This window comes from Poecilia reticulata, chromosome 5, assembly GCF_904066995.2.
Source record: "Poecilia reticulata chromosome 5, P_reticulata-male-v2, whole genome shotgun sequence".
Taxonomy (NCBI): domain Eukaryota; kingdom Metazoa; phylum Chordata; class Actinopteri; order Cyprinodontiformes; family Poeciliidae; genus Poecilia; species Poecilia reticulata.
The window spans coordinates 2,053,858-2,078,500 of NC_088834.1; the positions used below are offsets into that span (position 1 = coordinate 2,053,858).

The 24,643-nt window shown below is 38.4% G+C and overlaps 1 long non-coding RNA gene across 1 annotated transcript; it reads left to right on the forward strand.

Moving 5' to 3' along the window:
- The first annotated feature begins 3,499 nt into the window (after window positions 1-3,499).
- Window positions 3,500-19,568, forward strand: LOC108166296 (uncharacterized). Its single transcript, XR_014087481.1, has 5 exons — window positions 3,500-5,088; window positions 17,385-17,485; window positions 17,600-17,697; window positions 19,057-19,176; window positions 19,381-19,568. It is a non-coding gene; the product is annotated as an uncharacterized LOC108166296 (long non-coding RNA).
- The last annotated feature ends 5,075 nt before the right edge of the window (window positions 19,569-24,643 follow it).

The following is a 24,643-nucleotide window of genomic DNA, read 5'->3' on the forward strand; positions in this document are numbered from 1 at the left end:
CGTCGTTACTGTACTTAAGCACAATTTTCGTGTATCTGTACTTAAGTATATTTAATAATGGGTACTTTCTACTTTTACTCCACTACATTTTACAGTAAATATCTGTACTTTCTACTTCACTACATTTCTACAAAACTGTCGCGTTACTCGTTACATCCAAGTCGCATTGTGTTTTTTTTTCCCGTTAAAATGTGAAGTTTCCTCTGAGCGTCAGTAATATAATAGTACAGAAGCGCTGCATAAATCCTAAGATATGGCGACATGTAAAATCAGCAGCGCTTCGCTTTCACAGACGGTGGGACTTCGTCCAATTTTTAACGTCACTTGGAAGGAAAGCTTTAAGAAAGCTAAGCTCCGTGGACGTGATGCTAGCAAAGCTAGCTGTATTGACTGAGACACATGTTGCATCTGCGATGACTGACATGTCGCATATATGGGACAACGCTGTGACCAAAGTGCAATATTGTAATATGACATTCATGGACGATCCGATTCTTCTGGACGGATCTTGACTAAGTCCTATAGTGCTGAAACCTCACTGAGAGCCGTTCTTTGTTCTTGTAATGCTCTGCGTACACTGCAGTAGCTATTTTATTTCATTGAAATATATTTATATTTAATTGGTGAATAAATAAAACAAGAACGTAGCAACACAGAGCATGCTCATTGCTCTTTGTTTTCATCTCCTGTCATGGTGGCAGACGTTGCAGCAGGAGGGAGGATGAGAACAGTCACGGTGCTCCTCCTGCTTGGTTACTTCTTGCTTATTGGGCCTTGGACAGTGTTCATAGTTGAGCGTTGTTAATTGCTATGTTTAATGGTGCAGACAATTATTATTTCTGACATTGGCAATATGGGCAACCGCCCAGGGTGTTATTTTTTTAGGGATGGCAGGAGACCTCTGTGTATTGTGGCACAGAGATGAAAGCAAAACAGAATGAAGAAGAGTTTGAATTGATACTGGTTAAATTTATTTCAGCTCTAAGTATTTAATATCTAGGTGGGAAAGTGAATCTTTCAGATCAATTTGAGAAGCAGTTTTGATAGGTGCACTTAATGTTATTGTCATGTAGCGCGGGGTGCTGGTTTTGATTTGGTCTTGGGTTCAGTGGTCCAGACTACAACTCTGCTACGAGGCTCCTTGGTTCCATGTCCTCCTCTGCCAGTTGAATTTCTTTCAAAATAAATGTGTGGCAAAAAAAGTGAAGTTCATGCTATGTTAGGACAGGAGACGAGATGTTTCCATCCCTGAAATTATGATGCATAGAATCATATATCTAAGTCTAAACTATGTTACAGAGTAAACACAATAAAAACATGCTTTATCTGTGGCATATCAGTACACTTAATGATATTAGTGATTAGGCAATGCATTCAGCAAGTACTTTTACTTTTAATACTTAAGTATTTTTAAAAACTAGTACTTTTTTACTTTTACTTAAGTAAAATGTTAATGTGGTACTTTGACTTTTACTTGAGTACATTTTTGTCTGTGTATTTGTACTTTTACTTAAGTACATGTTTTGAGTACTTTCTCCACCACTGAATTTACCTGAATGGTTTATTGTCCTTATTGAAACCAGTTATTGATCAAACCACCTGGAAAACATTTTGAAGAATATATCTTGAATTGTTTTATATAGTCTTTGCACAGTTTATGCTTACAGGAGGCCGTAGAGCTCCAAGTGTACTGGGATAAAAACGATGTCTAAAAGCAAAAATAAAATGACAAAAGTCGTTTCAACATGCTGGGGTAATGGTTCCCCCACTCTGCCTGACGGGACACATGTACTGTCTGGAGATGTCTGATTGAGTTTCAACATTTTCTGTTTCTTGATAAGACTGTAGCTCTATTTTTTTGGTCTTTGTTCTAAAAACTCAATTGTAATCAGATTTCACACAATGTTCTGCAAGTCTAAACGCTAAGTAGTATTTAATTCCATTATCAGATAAAATAACACAAATAATTAAACATCTTGTTTTTGATTCAGCATTTGCAGCACTGATTAAATATTAAAACATTATTTGGTTAAAAAAATAGTTTACAGGAAACATTTCACATCTCTTGACCATTGTGGAGAGATGCAGATTTATTAAGTACTCTTGTTTTTTTGTGTTAAAAATCTCAATGTTTAAAATGTTTCTAAACTTTTCCCATGAGCTGTCGACTCATCAGCATGCTGTTCTCCACATGGCGGCTTGTGACGAGTTCAGAATGTGCAACAGGTTTGTGTTCAGAACAAGGCTGAGTTACAAAATACCAGAATCCTCATCTCCATCCATCCATCCATCCATTTTCTAACACCCTTGTCCCTCAGTGGGGTCGGGAGGAATCCTTATCTCCCAGCAGAAAATACCTGAAGCTGAATTAATCAAAGTATTCATGTTTTACTCTGCAATGTTCATGTTATTCTGAAGAGTTAAACAAATCCAGATACATCTGTGAATTAACAGAATTATTTAGCCATTGCTTCAGCTGCCAGCTAAAAAATCAAAATATTGTGATAGATACTCCAGATAAAAATTAATCTGCTTATTTTAAGCTGCTAAACTGGTAATTATCTTTAAAAACTTGATGATGGAATATTTAGTTTTTTGATGGAAGCAGGAACATTTTTAATCTACTGCCTACCAGGAGTGAATCATCACTAAACTATATTCCTGGTAATCAGGATGAAGTTGTTTCTTCCTTAGTTTGTGTTACATAAACATGATGGTGTTTCTGGGAATCGGCTCAGTGGAAGCTAACAGCAACAGGCTGCTGTGTTGATGGAACATCTAATGATCTTAATCATATATTTTAGAGGTTAGTTTTTGGTTACTTAGTTTGAAGTCCATTGTCAATAGAGGAGTCATGTTGGGACAACTTCCTGAAGGCGGAGTTTCAGAAAGCGCAGGAGATCTTAAAGAGACAGAGGCCCAATTCAAGGCATCAAATTACAAAGTCCATTTTTTCAAGTCATATTTAATATCACATTTTTATAGCAACTAAGGATAACATGGTTACTTAATTATGGTATAAAATTGAAACAACTGAAGTTCACATAGTTACTTGATTATGTCATAAAATAGAAAACACATAATACTGCTCCTTTAGTAAATCTAATTAATTTAGCTCTAAATAAAAATGATTTAAAATCTATGTTAGCTTATGAAAACAATGCAACTCCAAGCAGGCGGCAGTCAAAACAGATGAAGATTTGAATGTCATGAAGATGAAGGACATCTTGTGCTGCGGTTCCTCCAAACCTGCTGGGCAGCCGGTCGTCTCAACACTCACCTCACCTTTGTGTGCTTGAAATGATTTATTGATATAAAGAGGTAACTTGACTTGATTCACTTGTTTTTAGAAGCGATCCCCTTGCATCTCCACCAGCCACACACACGCACGCACACGCACACACACACACACACACACACGCACGCACGCACGCACGCACGCACGCACCCACACACACACACACACACACACGCACACACACACACACACACAACACACACACACCCACATGAAACCTGAAGATTAGCACTGTTTATACTGTATCACACAGCATGGAGGCAAAACTCTGAAAATACTTTAGTTGCAGTTTCAGGTTCTAACACTTTGAGCTGAATGTCTTTCCTGGCTGCTGATTCTGCAGTGTGTTACTGAACACCTTATATTGGAATAAGTGCTTTAGATTTGAGTGATCTGTACAAACTGCTCTGTTTTTCAGCTCTTCCTCCAGAGAAAATCTGATTTTAATGCCATTTTTCATCTGACTCAAGTTAAATACAAGTTAAAATGTAACTCCTGGTGAAGACAATGATTCATAAAAGGCATCAATAGTTGGTGAGGTTTCGGTGATCGACTGTCCTTGTGCCACTGAGGTTTTGAAGAGACTCGTAAATAAATAAATCCTGAATAACTTGGTGCTTCACATAGCTTAACGCTTGAGTCAGGGACTTTATCAGCTCTAATAAGTCGGGCTCTGATGTGATGAAGCCGCATTGCTCAGCTTCCTCACTCAAGCTGAGAATCTAAGAGATGTTATTTAAATCTGCCCCCTTCCCTTTGGCTTTGGTGCTGAAAACCACCCAGTTTCGGTTTATAATGACTGAGGGAAGTGAAGTTTTTCATGTTTTTCCTGCAGCGTGTCTAAATACACAGCTTCTGTTCAAAGTTTGGCCTTGAGGTTTACAATCAACATGCAACTTGTGAGCAAAGAGCTGAAATATGTTACAAATGAGGTTTGAGAATCGAAATCCATTCGTGTCTTAAATCCAACTTTTCAAAACCACGCTTCAAAACAACCACTTACAGAAGCCATCTGCTTTATTGTGTCTTTGTTAAATCATTTAAAATGCTGAGTGTTTTGGTTTCCATGTGTCTGAGAAAAACTTTGTGACTCTGAATGTGACAAAAGCTTGTCTGAGATCGACTGGACTCAGCGTGTTGCACCGTGGGACCTGGACCTGTTTCCACTTTAATTATTCACAGCTAAAAACTCCTGTGACTGTGGTGGTAATCTCTGAACTAATCCTCTAATCTGATTCGTAGAAACAAAGTGAGCATTCCTCCAAAGCATGCAGGTGACCTTTTATTTGATCGGGGACATGTAGCTGCAAGATTCTTCCTGGAAAATTTCACTGCGTCTCCCGATAAGAATGGGAATGTTGTTTCTATGAGCTGATTGCTGTGGAAACACTGATGATGACAGACGGTTTGGATATGAATGATCTGAACTCTGAAATTTTCAAAGCGACTGTGTGAATTTTTTTGGCTGTATGCTGATTGATCTTATTGATGAATTATGGGATTTTATAGCCACTAATATAGTGTAGAAGGGTGAAAAATGAGTTCTTAGTAAATTACAAACGATAAGTAAGAAAATAGGCACCCCAGTATAATTTTTATTTTTGTATCTTTAATTTCTCATTGTAATAAGTTCTTTAGTGTTATTTTAGTTAGTCCTATGCAATTCCACACACAACCGCTAGGGGCGCTGCCGCGTTGGTGGCATAGAGAAGATTGAGCACAAGAAGAATAAATCTTCCCGTTGAATGAGAAGGAAGCTCAACGTGTGTCTCGTCTTTCTCATATCACAGGTCAGTAGAAATATGGTTTTATACATATATATTAGTTCCTGGAAGAGTTGAAAAGGTTCTTGAATCGAATCTCAACTAATGAGTCGCGAAGTTCGCTCTGTAATTGTTATTGTGTACGAAAACGGGACTTGTTCTTGAAGGCTAATGGAAGCTAATGCTAGCTGGCCTCTACATGTGTGTGACAGCTAGCTCAGGAGCTAGCTGAGGAGCTAGCTGAGGAGCTAGCTGAGGGACAGCGGAGTTCATTTGAACTTGTATTTTGCACTTTTTACGAGAGTTCTCACTCAAAGAACATTGTTCTGGTTTCTTTATCTTATAAATGTGATGGTTTTTATCGGTTTGTTGAAAAACCAGATAAACTGTATCTTCGTGTGAAACTGAGTACCGAGGCACAATATTAAAGGAGCATTGCACCCTTTTCAGTTTGTATTGAGAGAATAGTTGTTTATGCAAGATGTAAAATATTATTGTTCTACTGAAGCAATGGATATTGTTAAAAGCTAAAATGCTTAAATGTTAAAATATATTTTACATATTTTATTTTTGATAGTTAAGTACAAAAGGTCTCAGAAAAGAGGACAAGGTATTGAATTTAAAGCACTAACTACAAAATTAATATGGTTTAGAGAAGTAAAAGCTATTTGTGAATTAATTTTGTCAGTTGATAGAATTCATGATGCTAAATGGAGCAAGTTAAAATAATAATTGTTTGGTTTAAAGGTATATTACAGCCATTTCTGATGTAATGAAGTTAATGGTTCTCTACTGCAGTTTGTGATACCTGAAGTGTGTTTATACCACAGAAGAAGAATAAATCTTCCAGTTGAATGTGAAGGAAGCTCAACGTGTGTCTCGTCTTTCTCATACCACAGCATCACACGTTGAGGGAAGATCATCTTTTACCCTCAGCCATTCAAGGCTGCAGGGTAACAATAGGAATACAAATAATTCCTATATTATGTCGCATATCATTATAATTATTGTATTCCAAATTACACTTGGTGCTGAACCAAAACCCAACTTAATATTTCACACATTTTAAACAGAGCTGGTGGGTTTTTGTTTAGTGTCGATCGTCGTCCTGCTGGACACAGAATCATGTCCTGATATTAACACGCAGCCTTTTCATTGAAAAGCAGCTCTGACTGATGAGGATGGAAATAAACTGAACAATGGATAGCTGTCATATTCCCGTTAAATACATCTAAAGTAACTAACACAGTTGTTAGTCAAACTGAAATGATGTTGAGTAGTTAAAATAGTGAAAGTAGGTCCCGATGTCAGGAAGTCATGCTCAGCTCTTCAACGCTTTGGTAGGAAATCCACTGACTAATCTTCCTGTTTACCTTCCTAGAAACTAATAATCAGAGTAAAGGGAAATTTACTACAGTGGTCCATGAATTTCAGAGGTTAGCTTGATTTTTTTAGTTGGCATGTGGCAAGAAAGAGAAGAGGAACTGCAGTCATTTTGAGACTGAGAATTAGTCCCATGTTGAGGTGTGCAGGCAGAAATGTGGACAGGAAAAGACATGGAGCTCGTTGGTGGACAGAAGAGATCTGTGATGAAGCTTCATTTAGACTAAAACATGAACAAGAACGAGTTTTTATCGCTTGATTTTCAGGATCACGTCAAGCCTTAGAGTTCTGTATGACAGGAATGGAAATAATACTAACAGTCGCACTGCTTCTCCTCACGTGGAGGTGACAGAAATATCACTGACCTCCAACTGGCTACAAGCTATTTCTGTTTCCAACACTGAGCACAGTCACATCGACACACATTTTAACGTTCGGATCCCATTTTCTACTCCTTAAACCCTAAATATGTTTTACGTTTGCCATGTTTCAGCCGTCGTTCTGAAGTGATTTTCCCTTTTTGTTTGAGCATCACAAACAAATACATGTAAAATAGTGGAGGGTTGGATTTTCCTACACAGACAGACGCCTGATGACACTGCAGGTTCAGCATGAAGAGTTTGGTGATTTTTATCATTGGATGGTAAAAATGAAAATCCTTCCTGTCCATATTTTATTGTTCAAAACAAACACAGTGAGGGAGGAGGCCGTGTTTCCCTCTGAGTCAGTTCATCTTGGATCATTGAAGTTTTACGTGAGTCATGTCTGTGTTACCTAACATGATGTAGCAGCAGCAGAAACACGTGATCTCTCTGCTAAATCTCACAAATCCTCTTTCTGACTGCATTCTGTAGGTCTGCATGCGGCTTGGTTTCATTTATTACAAGCAGCCAAAATGACATATTAGGGTTTTTTATATAAACAAACTCAAGAGCAGAACTAAACTGCCCCTAAAGTATATTTTGGCTTCTAAGTCGCCTATTGACTCAACTGCTGTTAAATACACACCTTTGTTGCTGCCTGTGGTTCACTTTAACATTCCCACAGCACCTGAACACAACTCTGTGGGACAACAATAATGGATTTTATTTGGAAGAAAGACATCCCTGTGAAAGACACACAGACGGGATGCTTTCAGTTCATTATTTTATTTCTTACAATCAAAGATTGTCTTTGAATATTGACGTAATAACACAAAAAACCACTTTGGTGAACTCCCATATTTTCGTAATTCCCATCTCATCGTAGGATTTTCCATTCGTGAGTTGTGAACTTTCTACATGAGAACAAATCCTACTTTCCATTTGCGAGATTTGACATGAACGTTGTGACTAAGCCAGGACTTTGGCCTGCAATGGTTCAGCTTTTAAGGCGTTTTTGAAGACGTCCATCTGTGGTTCTGGCTTACGGATGAATCATCAGAGTTAATGGTGCGATCCTGGCTTCTCCGCCCCAACATGTCAAAGTGTTACTGAAAAGATGATTGTTGTTACTGGTACAAAGAATAGATTCTGAGTTGGACTCTGTATCTACGAAATGTTTGAAAAAGCCTGAAAATAAAGAGTTTCCTGTCATTAAAGGAGACGTGCATGTTGCTATTTTCAGATTATTTTAATGTCTCTTGTAATGAATCTTCACCTTTTTCTGTCAAAAGACAAAAGTCTTACAGTTACAGGTCAGTGAAAATGTTTCTGCCAGTCTGGACTAATAACTTCATTCAGTCTGTTGCATAACTGCTTCAGCTCCATGTTTTTAAAATATACATTGAAATTGTAATAGAATGGAATTAAAGAAAAAAATCAATTGTTCAAATACTAATATTTGTCAGAATTTGCAATGTTTTTCAGTTCCATCGTACATTAAACCTCTCTGCATCACTCTTTGCAGTCACAGCATTTTATTAAAATGTGATTTTTATATTCTCTAACGATTGTTCTTAATATTTTATGTCCTTGTCTGGATTAAAAGGGACATAAACACTAAATTTACTGCAAAACCAGAAAATGTTTCCAAGAATTTCTGTCCAGTTTATACACTTAAAACAAGACAAAACTAACTTAAAACAACTTCCCAGGAGGCTAAATAAGCTTGTTTCAGGTATATCATTTTTGAATATAAGACATTTTTTACGGTTATAAGTGAAACAAGTATTTAATCTATTTACCTAATCTGCTTAATCTGTCGATCAATATGCAAGAATTATCCACTTAATTAAGCTTATATATCTTACTGAAAACGTACTTGTAAATTATTGGCTTTTTTTCAAGTGTACTAGGATATTTGCACCAGAAACAAGACATAAAGTAGCTGCAGCTCAGCCATAAACATCAACAATCAGTGTATTAGTTATTCATTTCATTGGTTTTGCATATAGTTTCACATCGTCACTAAATATTATAATTTTCTGTACTGCTGCTCCTGTTCATTCTCACCTGAATCGTTCTTTCTGAGTTACCCGTGTTAGAAATAATGCTGTACAAATAAACTTGGCTTTCCTTGATCTTTAAGTAAAATGTCATTCGTTTTGCATGTTTAGTAATTTGCATAGAGTAATAGCTTGTCTGCATTGGAGTGACCCGTTCTGAGCTGAAACACCCAGAGGCGTCCGTTATATAAGAGCAGGTCAGACAGGCTGGAAATACCAAGATGCCACGACCGTTTTATGGTGCCGGGGCAGATCTGCCTTCTGAGCGCCACCGGACAGCCTCACTGTGTTTGTGTGTGTGTTTAGAAATCAGCGCTGCCACTAATATTACATTATAAACTCGCTTCTGTTCCTGGAAAAGTGCTTATTGCCTAAGCCAGATTTTTTTTTACTGCCATGCTTCTTTCATTTTGTGTTTTTCAAACTGTTTTCTACAGTTTTCTCATTTCCAGTTGCACGCTACTGGAATTAAGTATACTGACCAAAACTGTGTTTGCCAAAACAGCTTTGCTGGAGCCAAACCCACACAGTTGGCTTGAAAACACATAAAAACACTGAGCAATTTGAGGTTTTGTCACATGATTTTTTCTATGACAGAGGAATGAAGAACAACAACATTATACACATTTTTATATAATCATATGAGAAACAAAATCCCCATTTCAATTTGGGAACCACAACATGCAACCTGAGGTCTTGCTCATTTCACAAGATCATATGAGAATCACCAAACTCTGCAGTGAGGCTTGCGGTGACTCCAGACGCTTTCATGGGAGCTGCCAGGACGACCACAGACTTCTGCAGCGGCTCGACAGTGTGCATGTTTTCTCTTCCAGACACCAATCTTTCTTAAGTGTCTGGCTCAGTTTATCTCTTTATTTTTTGTTCTTTGTTATTGTGCCGTAATGAAGGCTTCTGAGGCTAATGAGTTTAAATTCCTTTGGAACTGAAGACCGGTGCAGTCAGCGGCACGAGGTGGACTCAGAAACCTCAGCCTGCTTCTCATTTGTTCAAATTCCTCATATTAAAGAAAACACAATAAATACCTCTGTGATTTAGGAAAACAGTTTTAAGATCTACAGCATTTTTTTGTATTTTTATTTATTTGCAGTAAAATGAGCTCTGCTGAACAAAGCCTGACCTCCAGTTTATTCTTTATGGTCTTCATAATACATGTTACTGATTAAAAGTGTGGATTATCTTATTTAAAGGTTGGCTGTGTGGACATTTTTCTAACTTTAGTAACTAGTTACACTGTAAAAACACAAATTATTCCCAGGTAAATTCAGTCTTGTTTTTAGTTTAAATAACTTATTGAATACAGACAAAAGTAACTTATAAATATCTTTTAAGCAAAAAATAGGAGCTCGTTTTAGGTCGATATTCATTCAAATGTTTTTCTCCCGTGGGCTGCACAGTGGCGCAGTTGGTAGAGCTGTTGCCTTGCAGCAAGAAGGTTCTCAGTTCAATTCCTGGCCCCGGTGTTTCTGCATGGAGTCTCCATGTTCTCCCTGTGCATGGTGGGTTTTCTCTGGGTACTCCGGTTTCCTCCCACAGCCAAAAACATGACTGTCAGGTTAATTGGCCTCTTCAAATTCTACCTAAGTGTGTGTGTGGTTGTGTGTCCTGTGTGTCTCTGTGTTGCCCTGCGACAGACTGGTGACCTGTCCAGGTGACCGCACCTCTCACCCGGAACGTTAGCTGGAGAGGAACCAGCAACCCTCCAGACCCACTGAGGGACAAGGGTGAAAGAAAATGGATGGATGTTTTTCTCCCATATTATAAATACTTTTTAAAATAAATATTAAGCAAGTATAGATCTAAAATAAGCTCTTGTATGTTCCTGAAAGTTACTTTTGTGTTAGTTTCATCTTAATTCATATGAACTAAGATATTTTCATTTGTATCTAGACCAAAAATACTTGGTAAGGTTTTGTGTTTTTGCAGTTTAGGCCATAATAAAAGCTGCATTTTATATTTTTACATTGCAAACTGTGAATATGTCTGCTGAAATTACACTTTTATGGTACTTATTTTAATTGTCAATATTTCCATAACCATAAGCACACAGTTAAAAGGCCCTTCAATGCACAACTACAGCACTTCATGGAATTACAGTGTTTTTTACATCGGAATGTTTTAGAGGAAAAAAATGATCCAGCTGGAAAATATTTCGGTATAATCTCCGAAGAGCGATGCCAACCGTTTGGTTTGTTGCGCTGAATTCATAACTGACTCATGATAGTTTGGGTTACAGAAGGAAATCATCCTCCTGCCCAAGGCCACTGTGGATGTTATGCTGTTTACTTCACAACATGTTGCTTAATGACTGTAAGTCTCCTGATCCCACCAGTTGATAGGCACCCAATAAATATGACCTTTGACCTAGGAGGGCAAGAAAAGCCTGAAGTCATTGGCACCCATTCAGCAGCTGTGGTTCAGAGCTGACCCAGACAGAAGGATGGCATGAAGGTTCACCCTAATTACGACTAATTATGCTGCTCTGTGCAGTGAGGCAATGTCATTTCCCTGGTTTACATATTTAAACTGCTAATAACCTTTTTAATTTCAACAAATCGCCTCCTATACCAGCAGCAGCTCCAGAGCTGAAGCAGACAGACTGACTGGTACGGCTCAGAGGAACGCTGGCAGCTTTGGTGCCTGCAGTTTAATATGCAATGAGTTTATTGTAAATAATTTGGATTTGAACATCTGAAGCAGTAAATTCTGTAGGAAAATCTGTCCTCTGCTTTCTGTTAAAAACAAAAGTGGAGCCTAAAACAGCCGGTAAAAGCAGGTGTGGGTTTTTAGAGTCACTTCTGCTCAACTGATTGGTTTATACAAATATTCATAAACATCAGTACAGGTCGCCGCTTTTCACTCGTGTGCAAATATACCCTCAAAAAGAGGAAAGAGTGAGCTTTTTACATGCATGTTCTTTTGGTTTGAAAGCCCAGCGTGACTGGATCCAGTCATTAGCTACCATTGGTAAGTGGTTAAAAAAACAAAGACCAAGAGCTCAAAATGCAAATCTGATTCTTTTTCTGTCTCTTTGTTTTCAGAAATCTAGTCAGAATGAAGGATTAAATATTTGTTTGGCCACAAGATTTTCATGACATGCAAACGAGGATTTTACAGGGTGATTAGTTCGTCTGTAACAATACAGTGAAACTAATCAAACTAGTTTTACTTTTTTCCTTCCTCTGAGTTTAGCATGAAATCAAAATGAGAACATTTACAAATTAAGACACTGGTTTGCATTTTTCTTATTTTATTGTTGTTTTGAAGGGTAAAATAAAAATTTCCCTGACTATTTTGGTTTGTAAATCTTTTAATAGTTTAGTTACTTTTGACAAAACAAATGTGACCATAACTGGAGCTGGACGGTTTTCACATGCTAACGGCCGTCGGCGGCGTCTGCAGCAGCATGTGGTGTGGTCAACATGTCCAGCCTCGTTTTTATGAACGACTCTCAGCTTATTATCACCACAGCAGCAACGCTGTACACGTCTGATGGCATTAGCTTCAAACTGCTGCTCCAAATGGATCTGTGTGCAGGTTCTGTCTGCGTTTTGCAGGACATGGATTAATGAAATGTATGCTGTAATTATCAGGGACCAGTGGGCAGGAGGTATTCCAAAATGGAAAAATAAGTGGGGGAAAAACATGTTTTTATGGCAGAGAGCTGTGCCGGTGCAGAAAATACCCAAGTTATGAAATTGTGTTTGAAATGCCTGAAAATATTCACAACATTAATGTCTTCTAGATTCAGATCACCTATGTAGATGCTGTGGTTTTTCTTTAGTGGAAGATTTGTTTTCCTCTGCAGATTGCGGCGGTCTTCAGGGTTTTTCAGCAGCTGCTTGATGGAGTTGTTTTGACTGGAGTTCTGCAGCGGTCGGCCGCCCAGCGTGACATTGTGTGCTGCTGCCGTGAGCTCTATAAGAAAACAGGGACTAGGTTTGGCCTGCAGTTCACCATGTGGTTCACCACAAACCAAGCCAAGGAAAGACAGAATTCTGATGGAAGAGAGAGGAGAATTGAAGGAGATCGATGCAAATGGCTTTATAAATTCATTTCTTTTCCTCCTTATCTCTGTCATTCAATTTGTCTTTCAGTGCATCCTTCCTGATATGGATGCAACTTAAAAATCTACATTTATTCAGGTCTTTTCATCCTTATTCAAGACTTTCAATGCATTACTAATGACTGAGTCAATGAGGAAATTGTTATGCAAGTTATGCCAGCATGGCAGAATTCATAGAGAAAAATGAAACCCAACATCCAACCCTTCAAGAGACGCTCACAGATTAAACAGCAATGAGGAAAAAAGCATGTTGGGGTTGAGTATATTTAAAACAAAAGGAAAAAGAGTCAAAGTCTAAAGGATGTAATGCTGCAGTGCTAAAGTTAAATCAAAGCATCATAAACTGATCAGGATAAAAACCAGAACAACCAAAGGACTTAAAAACAGGAAGCGATGCGTCAGATTTTTAGTAAATTCCAAAAGTATGCCACTGCAAAAGTTTGCACCAAGTAGATGGACAGCAGCTACAACATGGACGAGTCGAAAGCAGACAGTGGAGTGACCCATTTTACAAAGTAGCTTCCTGGACACAGCAGCCGATCCCTCCTGGGCAAACTGGTCAGAATTTGCAACTATCTGATTTGCCTGTGGAGATGTCCTGTTTTCAGAGGGCTTCATGTCCTCGTTTGCATCACAATTTTAATATGAAACAAATAACCAGCAGTGGACAAGCAAAACAATTATCAGTCCATACGTCACTTTAGTGTGAAAATTTGTCCGTATGATTAAATTTTGTTGGATTAATATTCAATTGGATATTTTTGCATGATTTGAACACATCAAAGGTACAGATATTAATAAATATGGACAATAAAAGTCATTTCCTTCATATCAAACAACAGATATCCCTGCATGTTCATACTGAAGCTCTGTGCTCTGATCTTCAGGAAGTTTTTTCGTCATCTGGGTTTGTTTTGAACGGTTCTGGGAATGTTTGATGCCCAGCACATCACAGCCATAGCAATAGAAATAAAGGACTGTTGCATCTTTGCTGCTTATGAGGATAAAATCTGAGACTCAGAGTTAAATTAAACTGAATTAACCTTCCAAAAGCCTTTGAAAGCACAAATCCTGATCAAATAACCTCTAATTTAATTTACCCCCAGGGGAGGAATAACCTATTCACATAAGGCCCAGTCTGTGGTGTGGGATGCAGAACTGCTCACTCTTTCAGGAAATGACTGTTTTATTTCCACATCCCTTATGTTCTAGGTGAGGTTCAGCTTTTCTAATGCATCACTTTGTTGCTATTGAGTGCATCCAGTAGTTTGAGCTAAAAAACAAATATAAACACATGAAAATGACTCAAACTGAAATAAAAAATGATTTTTTTTTCTTAATAAGCTTTTCTGTAACCTCAGTAATTTTTCATTTGAAATTGTGGTTAAAGCCAAAAACTCTTCTCCCTACTCTACTCATGCAGTCTATCCCAAAGTGACAATTGTAAGAACTAATCATCCTTGTAAAAAAAAAAAAAACACACTTAAAAATAAGTGTAATCACCAAATATCCTGCATTAAAACCCATGTTTAAGACGTTATAAACAAACCTAAGGAGCAACATAGATGTTGCAAATTAAGCCACATGACTTCACCATTCAAAAACCTTAAAATATAGAAATGATATCTGGATAATCCAGAGGCATTCTGGGAAAATCTTCAGTGACAGATTGGAACTGAGCCTCTGCAGGGCTCAAAGGAGGAGGAGCATAAAATAATAAGAGTGGCAGAGAAAATGCATCTGGTAGCAAAAGTGATTAGTTCAAAATAATCTGTTTTAGACTGGCGGGTCACTGAAACCCTGAGTCAGCAGATGGAGATCTTTAAGCTGCTGTTTCTGTTTTTCTGTGTATTAATAAGGAGCTAAATGGGTTTAAACGTGAGATAATTAGGAGGATTTTGTGTAAGAATAAAGTCCCATCAGGTCTTTGAAGCATGTGAGTTGATTTTGATGAACTTCTTGAATACAGGGATTGAATTCAGAATACTGAATATTGATGCATCTCCTTTTACTTTTTATTAAGATTTAGTTTCTTTTTGTTGGTTTTATGAAACAATCAGCTGCTTTCAGCTGTTATTAGTTTCACTTTCAGTTTCCAGCAGCTGGCATGTGAGTGAATCTTCATCCCTGCATGAAGCATAGAGGAAAAATGTGAGATTAATTCACAAACTTACTGTTTTCCAGTTGTACCTTTGTTGATTCTGTTGAATGGAAATGCTTTGCTGCATCTACAAAAACCCCATTGGTCTTTTGCATGTGAAGTTCAGTTGGTACAACATCAACTAAAGTATTTTTGGGCAAAAATAAAGAGGTGGTGTTTTTTTTTTTGTCAATATCACTTTAGGCGAACAGTTCATGGATGGATGAACGGATCATAAACATTTCATAAATGCTTTTCTGTGTTGTTAATTTTGGTTATTTAAACACAAAAAGAATAACAGATAAAAGTAAGGAGCTCTGTAACCTGCATTTACAAACAAAATGTGTTGAACAATAAAGACATCGGCTACAAAGCAGCATGGAAAATCTAGATTTGTGGATGATCAAAATAATATTTTTCCTGCTGATATAAAAGCAGATTAAACCTAAAATCCGTCACCTTGGAGATGTTCAGTTATCTCATAATTCTTGAGCTCAATTTTGGGAAAGAGGCCGTAAATGTTATTGCTGGGGCTTTGGAGGCTCTTGATGTTTCTGCACAAACAAAGTGTCTGCAAACCCTCCGACAAACCACAGACTTAGTGACATTCTGGGTTATAAACTGGAGAAAACAACATTTCTTGAGTTTTCCAAAGATCAGCCTTATCAAAAATGCTAAACTGAGAGCAGACTGCAGAGAGTGTCAAACTTAATAGAGAATGCTGTGCAGATCATTTTGGGTTGCTGGTTGTCTGGACTCTGGTCCTTAGATGTTGATGATAAGGAATTTAGCTGGAGAAAGCAGCAGCTGATTTAAAGAGATAATGTGGATTTTGGTCTCACTGTGGTTGTTTTGGGGTCTGTTTTTGTTTTCTAATCCATCCTCAGCCGTCCCAAATGTGAGCAGCTCCACACGCATGTGGCGGACTTGGCTTCCTTCAGGGGGCAATTTTTAAAGTCTTGTCGTCTGGTTCCAGTGTAATGACACTGACTAAGTGTTTACATCAGGGTCTGTAATTGGCTTTACACACGAGACTGGGCTATTTTACTACTTTATAGGTAGCAAAACCAAAACCCTTAGACAAAGAAGAAAAAAAAACATCGTTTCAGATATGTGGTGGGACAGACATGTAATTCACTATAATAATAAAAAAGCTGAAGACAAAGCCGCAAAGATTTTACGATACTGTAAATGTCAGTTTGAAATCCTGCTGAAGGTGAACCTCCTGCCCGACTTTCCATCAACACAATCATAAACATCCAACATCGTGTTTTCTTTGGGCTGAAAATCAAAAATATTAGACAAATGAGAATCTTAAAAAGTTTTTTAAAGTGGGTTAGTGGGATGGTGCAAAATCACTTTTAACGGTTAATATAGGAACATTTTTAAACAAAAGTCAATTTAAAACTTTACGTTGTAAATTAACGAGTCAACAGAGTACTGCATGGCTACACTACTGACTTCAGGAATTTATATACACTCAGAATGAAACAATTTAACTGTGTGTTGGAGGATATGTACAGTGTTGGAGGATATGTACAGTTTTACAGTAGACTGTTTTTATGTTTGATGCATTTATTTTTTCTATTTAAAGTCCATCAGATCACATGAAACTCTCTGCTCTGAGGTAAAGAAAGAAGGTTTTTGGATTTTTAATCAGTCCAACAACAGCTTTATGTTCCTGTGCTTTCCAGCTTTCTTGGTTGTCTGAATTTTATCCAGATGGATCACAATCAGTCAGTTCAGCTCAAACATTCACCCTGATAAGAAAATAATTAAATCATACAACATAAAACCTTTTTGTTTCCACGCCTGTAAATTTGTTTTAAGTTTTAATATTTATCCACTACAATTTTATTAGCAGCATAGCTGTTGACAAATGTTTCATTTTGTTTCCCAAATAAAAAGTAATTCTTGGTCCCTCCTCAATGTAAAATCTAAATCATTTGAAAGCTGAAAACAGTCCTTGTTTGAAGTGGTTGGTCTGTATACTATAAAGTGGTTTGAAGTTGGTCTAGTTCAAACATGGATGAGTGATTCCAGAGGAATATTTGTCTTTTGTAAGCAGAACAAATCACAGCTCTTTTGTTTGACACTGAAGTGAATTTCCAGGAATCTCTGCTGGCCTTGGCAGGAAAACGTCACCTTAACGCTCCTCTCACCATGTTACTGTTTTCATTCTGTAACCAAAAGCCATCATCTGAAACCCGTCCTCTCAGGTCAGTGGGTCACAACACTCATGTCTAATTTAACTCTTTGCTGTATTATGGGTGGGTGACCTGTATCAGTGCTCCGTTCACCGTTCTGCAGAGCAGCTCTGATCGTTTTCCTCCACTTCCTCCTCCTTTCTTCTTCTTCTTTTTCATGTTTGATGGACAAACACTTACAGGTATGTTTTCAAGTCCATTTTCACATTTATCTGACATTGAAAGTAGCTTAGGAACCAGAAGCTTGTTGAGGATATTAGTACGAAGTCACGAATAAAATGTTGTCTTTCTTTCAGTAAACCAAAGCGTCGCCATGGTGACGACTCTGTCAGACATGTTTCCCTCACTTATTGCTCCACCTGAAAAGCTGGAGCCAATGCTTCACGTTCACCAGGTATGTTTTCATATTACTGGATTATCGTCTCATTGCTTTTTGCTGATTTTCATTTTGTGTTTCTGTGGGCTGAAGACCCCAACGCCTCAACAGTTCTGTTTTTAAAAAGGTTTAAACATTCATTTAGAAATTCGCTGTTATATATATATATATATATATATATATATTATTTTTTTTTATGCAACTTAAATATTGCAGACGGGAAAAGTAACTGAACTCATATTTTTATTTAAATAAGCCAATAACATTTCTTGTTCTAGTACCGACAGGATCAATTCTTGGGTTTTTGCCTGAACTTAAGGTGTTTGTAGCTTCACTGAAGTTTGATATTTTTATGTGTTTTGTAAAGGCTTGACATGGCAGATACGTTTCCTTGTATTACACAGTATGTGCACCATTTTTTGTACTTTTATTTCTGAACTGTGAATTTTTGCAGTGCAGGAGAAATTCCTCTGTTCTTGGCCTGTTTCTCTGGTTTTGGCTTGTTTTGTGTTTTTTACTTTGTATTTTGATTGTTCAGGCATCTTGTGTCATCTTTCCCCTGTAATTGGTTCCAGCTGTTCATCATCTTGATTGCCCCAGTGTGTGTGTGTGTGCGTGTGTGTGTGTGTGTAGGTGTGTGTGTGTGTGTTTTCTTACCGGCGTCATCGTTCCCTGCTGGGTGCTCACGTCTCCCTGCTCTGTGCTCTCGTGTTCCCAGTGATGTCCTGTGGTTTATGCAGGTGGTTTCTTGGACTATTAAAACTATTATCATCCAACATCCGCCTCCATCCTGTTGCACTTTGGGTCCAACTCACAACGACTTAGCCAATCATGACCGTTATGAGGAACGCACAGTGAGCGTTCAATGCATGTGCCGATGCCGGAGGACAGCATTGATAAACTTGGCTGCATATTGAAAACGTCATATTGATCAGTTCAAATGCACAACTGTGTTTGGAGAAAGAATAAAGTGGGAACGCGTATCTGTTAGTTTAATAAAGGACTCATCCATGGAGGTTTCCAGGGAGGGAAGAGCCTGTTGGTTCATGATTTACTTTTTTTAATTCAGTTCTGGCTCCTTGCAGTGACTGTAAAGACCCCGAACTTCAATAAGTAACTTGTCAATGTCAGTTTGTTTTTTTCCAAGAGTTATTCTGTAATCAGCAGGTCAGTGAGAGGGATACGACTCTTTATGCTTGCTGACTTTAATACTGCCGTAAAGCTTAGTTTATTTTAGATTTTGGCTCAAGTCTTCCACCTCTGTTAAAAAATTCACATCTTCTGAAAAGAGCGACTGATTCTTCGTGTTTTGGATGACAGTAGCTTAAAGCTCCAGCTCACCAGGTTCTCCTGTTTCCTCCATGTTACACGTTTCAGCATTGAACTGATGGATGGTGGAAGGACAGGACTAAAACGACCAGAAATCCCTTCAGCCGACATTATGGTCCACATCTTGAAGCACTTCCAACACCATCTTTTCTTTTTGCGTCTTTGTTGGTATGAAGTTTGTCAGAAATTTTGTTTTTCCCAAATCATTCTGGTTTTTAATCAAGGCATCTATTGGTGATGCTTCTGTTCTCATAATCTAAATTTGATTCCCGGATGTTGTTGACAGTCCGTCTTCCCTCCAATCTATCTACAGTTCCTCTACAGAAACCTCTCCATCTTTAACAAACTCTGTTACTACGTTTTTTTCTCCAGGAAACAAAGCCTGCTGTCCTGTGTGAAGCAAAAGCCTCAACCCAGATCTATGACTGTTGAAGGTTCTTCTAAGAACGATTGTGGTGAATTAGCCATGGCTATAAACACTGATGCAGGCATCATGTGGCCCTTAACCTGTTTTCTGTGTCTGTCTCTATCAAATACATACAATTAAATATTTAGATGCAGATTTTTTCAGTCTCTGTGTTGATCTAACCAAAGCATCATTTTCTACTAGCTGTTTGACCAGCAGGTGCCTGTTCATTTGTTCACCTCGTTGCTTCGTGGTGGCAGCTTAAGGTGCATAAAGTCACCAACATGTAGGACAGGATGCATCTGGGAACAGATTAAAACCAACATCAAACTCATGGAAACCTTCATAATGGTGACAGTTTAAACAGAGACCTCCAACCCCAAAGCTCTTAGGTTTTTGACCTCTTGTTTTCCAGAATGACGCCTCCCAGGGGGGAAGCATGCTGCAGTCGCACTGTTGCCATAATTTGTCCTTCTTTAGATTTTACAAAGTTAGCTTGGTTGAGTCACTGCATGTTTTGACTATTGTTCCCTTATTGTTTTAGTTGGTTACTTTTTACATTTCTGGACAGTTGATATGATGCATAAGAGCACAAATAGTTCTTGGCGTTAACCACAGACCCCTTCAGGACTCTCTTACTCAGTTTAGCTCCTGTAACATTTCATCCACAACAACTGCAGACGTCCCCCTCTTGTCCAGCTTCCTGGGAAAACCTTGAACTCCAGTCAAATATGATCAGAATTACTTTTCTTTTCCATCTGGTCTTTGCTGTGAGTTGTGGTTTGTTTTAGGAACGTTTCTTTTATCTCTTGTATAAACCAGAAGTCCTGAACTCCTGTGGAGTCCTCAGGCGTTTTAAAGCTCTCCTTTGGCAGCTGGAAGGGGTTTAATATAGCAATGAAACTCTCCAGACAAACAGCTGTTTACTTAAGTCTGTGTACTTCATTCCTCTATAATTACATCCAAGCAGTAAATACCCCTTTAGCATTTGTCCACTGATTCCCACACTTATTAGTAGCCTGATGCCATTCACTGAGTCTCACTACATTTCGTTACTTTAAGGTTCCAAACAGCATTAAAGGTGAAAGCAGCTGCATTGATAAATACTTATTGCTTTTGGTGGGAATCATATAATACATTTTTAGTTTCTGATTATTTTCTTTTACTGATGGATGAATTAAACAACCAGTTTTCAGTTTTGTCCTCTGGGGTCATTGGACGCCTGCTCCAGCTTACCTGACTCATGATTGCAGTGACCTCCTGAACTGCAGTAGAAAACTTTTAATCACTAATTTATTTAAGCCGTGTGTGTGAAGGCAGTGAAACGCCTGCAGCTGGGCATGCATTACTCAGTATTTTCAGTAGTATTTAAATACAACGCAACTGTTCAATCACATCGAAGGCTTCAAACATTCATGGCTCGTAAATCCCGTTGCCACAATACGGCCTGATGCTGGGATGTAACCTGACTGCTCACACTGTGTGCACACAGCATGCCGGCTCTTTAATCCAGGACTGCAGAGAGAAAGAAAAATCCCAGTTAGGAGACTCGCCTGAGAATGAGAGAAGGCTCAACTAAAACCACAACGCTTCACTGGCAATCTTTGCCTTTATGGCAACTGACGCTTCATCAGCGCAATACACTCACAAGGTTTGAGGAGCTGCATTTCCATTAACCAAAGAATGACACAAATTGAAATTGTAAAGGTGAATTTGCTTGATGGGAATATGGCAATGTAAGAAAATAAGCTCTTGTTTTTCCATTAAAGTATTTGTTCTGGGTTGAGGTGCTTTTTCAGTGGTATCGAAATATTTGTATTATGCAAAACTGCAATGGAAAAATTTTTTGCATCACACGAGTCACGTGATCAGCAGCAGGACGTTACTACTGGCAAAAACCACAAAGATGACAGGAAGTGGCAGGAGGATGATTTGTTTTGGTTTTTTCCAGCAATGAGCAGCTGGCTCCACCAGAGCTCTCACAGCATCGCAGTTTGTATAACGTTGTGTGTCTTTCTAACGTGTTGAATCTAAAGCTCTTCTATAAAATCATAGATTACAATTTACCCAAAGCGCTGCATACGTAGCCTCTTCTGAGAGTAAAGGGCTTGTTGCTCCATCATCTCAAGACTCTGACGTCCCATTGGATAGATATCCATCATTACCAAGACTCTTAATGACTCATCATGTAGTAAAGCTGATCCTAGTGCGATTTGCATTTAATTTATTTAATGGAAACACAAAAACTTGTGTCTTTTTGCCAATAGTAGAATAGCAGCAAAGGTTTGCGCACATTTATAATATATATCGTATGTGACCATATGATGTCTGACCAGGAGCCAAAGTGTTGATCAGTTCTTGTTACTGCCTGTATAAACTACCCATGATGACATCATGGAGCACGCAGGGTCAAGCTTAATCCAAATGATCACACGAAAGGAAAATCAGCTCAAAATTGGCCAATAACTGTAGTGTAAACCCGACTTAAATCATGTTGAACAGCGGAAAACCCTCAGCCTGTAACCATGTGCAGTAAGTCACCATTCTGAGCATTATCTGGAAATATGGAAAACAGACGTTTGCAAGAACAGCTGCAGGTGTAAAAAAATGACAGCTTCAAGTAAAAATATATCAAACAAGAAACATTTACATAACATTTAATAAATGGTTATTTTAGGAAACTGGAGGGTAAAGGGCAAAGCTTTGCCTCAAGAAATAAGTGGAAATCATCTCAAATTTAATTTAGATCTGGTGTTTTGTCCTCAAACTGTCTATTGACGTGAGCCAGAAAAAAGGAAGCAAGTCATTGAGTTAGAGAAAACAGTCTTAAAAAGACACAACAAATACAGTCCTTATTTATTAAAGAATGGAGTGATAATGTCATCAAACACAAACCATAATCAAAAAATAAAATAGTCTGGAAGATTTCTAAATTCTCAGGATTGTTTTAGCACACACATTGTTTTCAATTGTTTATTTTTTACAATAACATCCAGCTGAGATAAAATATTGAACATTTTTATGAAATAAAATAGCTACTGCTGTGTACGCAGAGCATTACAAGAACAAAGAACGACTCTCAGTGAGACTGCAGTCCTGTCGACCTTAGTAAAGATCCGTCCAGAAGAATCAGATCGTTCCTGAATGTCTTTGGTCACAGAGTTGTCCCATATGTGCAACACCTCAGTCAACACCTCCACACAATAATTCAGCGCATGAGTGACAACTTTTTTTCATCGCAGATGCAACATGTGTGTCTGTCAGTACAGCTAGCTTTGCTAGCATCACGTCCACAGATCTTACCTTTCTTTAAGCTTTCCTTCCAAGTGACGCTAAAAGTTGGACAAAGTTCCCACCGTCTGTGAAAGCGAAGCGCTGCTGATTTTACATGTCGCCATATCTTACGATTTATGCAGCGCTATTATATTACTGACGATTAGACAGACATCTTCTCCCACTCAGAGGAAACCACTGCGCATGTCTTGGAGATTCGCGTGCGAGTAAAGGTGGAGGCGATGGGTGACAACAGACACTAAGTCACGTTATTGCTGGGATTTTACCACCTTAAGTCCCTGAACTTCACATTTTAACAGAAAAAAAGCTCAATGCGACTTGGATGTAACGAGTAACGCGACACTTTTGTAGAAATGTAGTGAAGTAGAAAGTACAGATACTTACTGTAAAATGTAGTGGAGTAAAAGTAGAAAGTATCCACTATTAAATTTACTTAAGTGCAATTTTTGTGTATCTGTACTTTACTTAAGTGGGAAGTAACAAAGTACTTGTACTTCATTACTTCCCACCACTGGTTACCAACACAGACTGAACGGCTTTGTTCTCTTCCTCTGCTGCCGTTGCTAAAATTACAGGACTCTAGTTTAAACTCAAAGTTCAAATCTTATAAGAATATGTTTTATATTCTTAGCATCGTTCTAATAATTCATCACTTGAATCGCAAAACTTGGAGTAGGCAAGAATCTCTGATACCGTTTCTCACAAGACTAGCTGCGAAAACAAACTTAAAAAAAAAACATCTAAAAATAGACAAACATGCATTTTTTCAGTTCACCTGTTCGGATACCCGAAACCATTTAAAAAAAAAGAATCAGGAACTTCCAACAGAGAAATAAGCCGCTTTTAATTCCTCTGGTGCAGCACTAAGAGACTGATGGCATTAAGTTGACCCGTTCAGGTTTTGGATGAAAGGCTACTCTGTTGTTGGTCACAAAGATTAAGATTAATGGTCTCCCTCAGAAGGTTCTGCCCTAATTATTCTGCCTCAGCAACAAGAGCCCGGCCCTTTTAGGAAGGCTTTAAAGTGGAAAAATACTGGCCACCGTCGGGAAGCATGTGATTCCCTTTAATATCTCACTTTCTATTTCTGCTCATTTCTAAAGGTGAAAAATCCACAAAAGCATTTGAAGTTTAGACTCACTTCCTTTCAGGTTTTGCAAGCGTGAATGTAATACGTTTTATTTACAGCACACCTTTGTTTTTACATTGTTAACACAGATGAGCACACTTCATGATGATGTTGACCCTTGATTTTTCATAGAAACAGTAAAACCCATAACAACTTCTAGGGAATTCCAGGTATTCATTTCAGAGGGCATTGCTGGCGACAGCAGCTTGTGTTGGGTAACATGGTGCACTGGGAGGCAGAGTTTAGGTCAGGGGTGTTTTTACACAACCTAACAATGCTTTTATTGGATTCCCCCATGTTTTAAAAATCACACAAAGGAATTTTAATCTCATGCAAGTTCTACTCAACTGGAGGCTAAAAGTTGTAAAGTTATCTCATTCTTCCCTGTCCAGTGGGACCCTGTAAAAATGAGCCTGTATAAACTTTAGAAAAGAGTCGTGTAGAAAAGCTGAGCTGGTCTTCACCGACTCTAAATGCTTTGATGGATGTTAGAGAACAATGGGAAACAGCAGTGCACCATCCAGCCAACATGCAACACTCCATGATCTGGTTTCAGGGGGTGTTAAATGATCAGGCAGGCTGGTGTGAGTCGCCTGGGATTGTATGGCAGAGCCTGATACTGACAGGGAGAGAGTCTGCTGTGAAAAGTAAAAGGAAAGATAATTGGTTTGAACTGGCAGGAAAAAAAAACCTGAAGCAGGATCAGTTGCCAAATATGACGTCATCTCACACACACACACACACACACACACACACGCGCACACACACACACACACACACACACACACACGCACACACACACACAC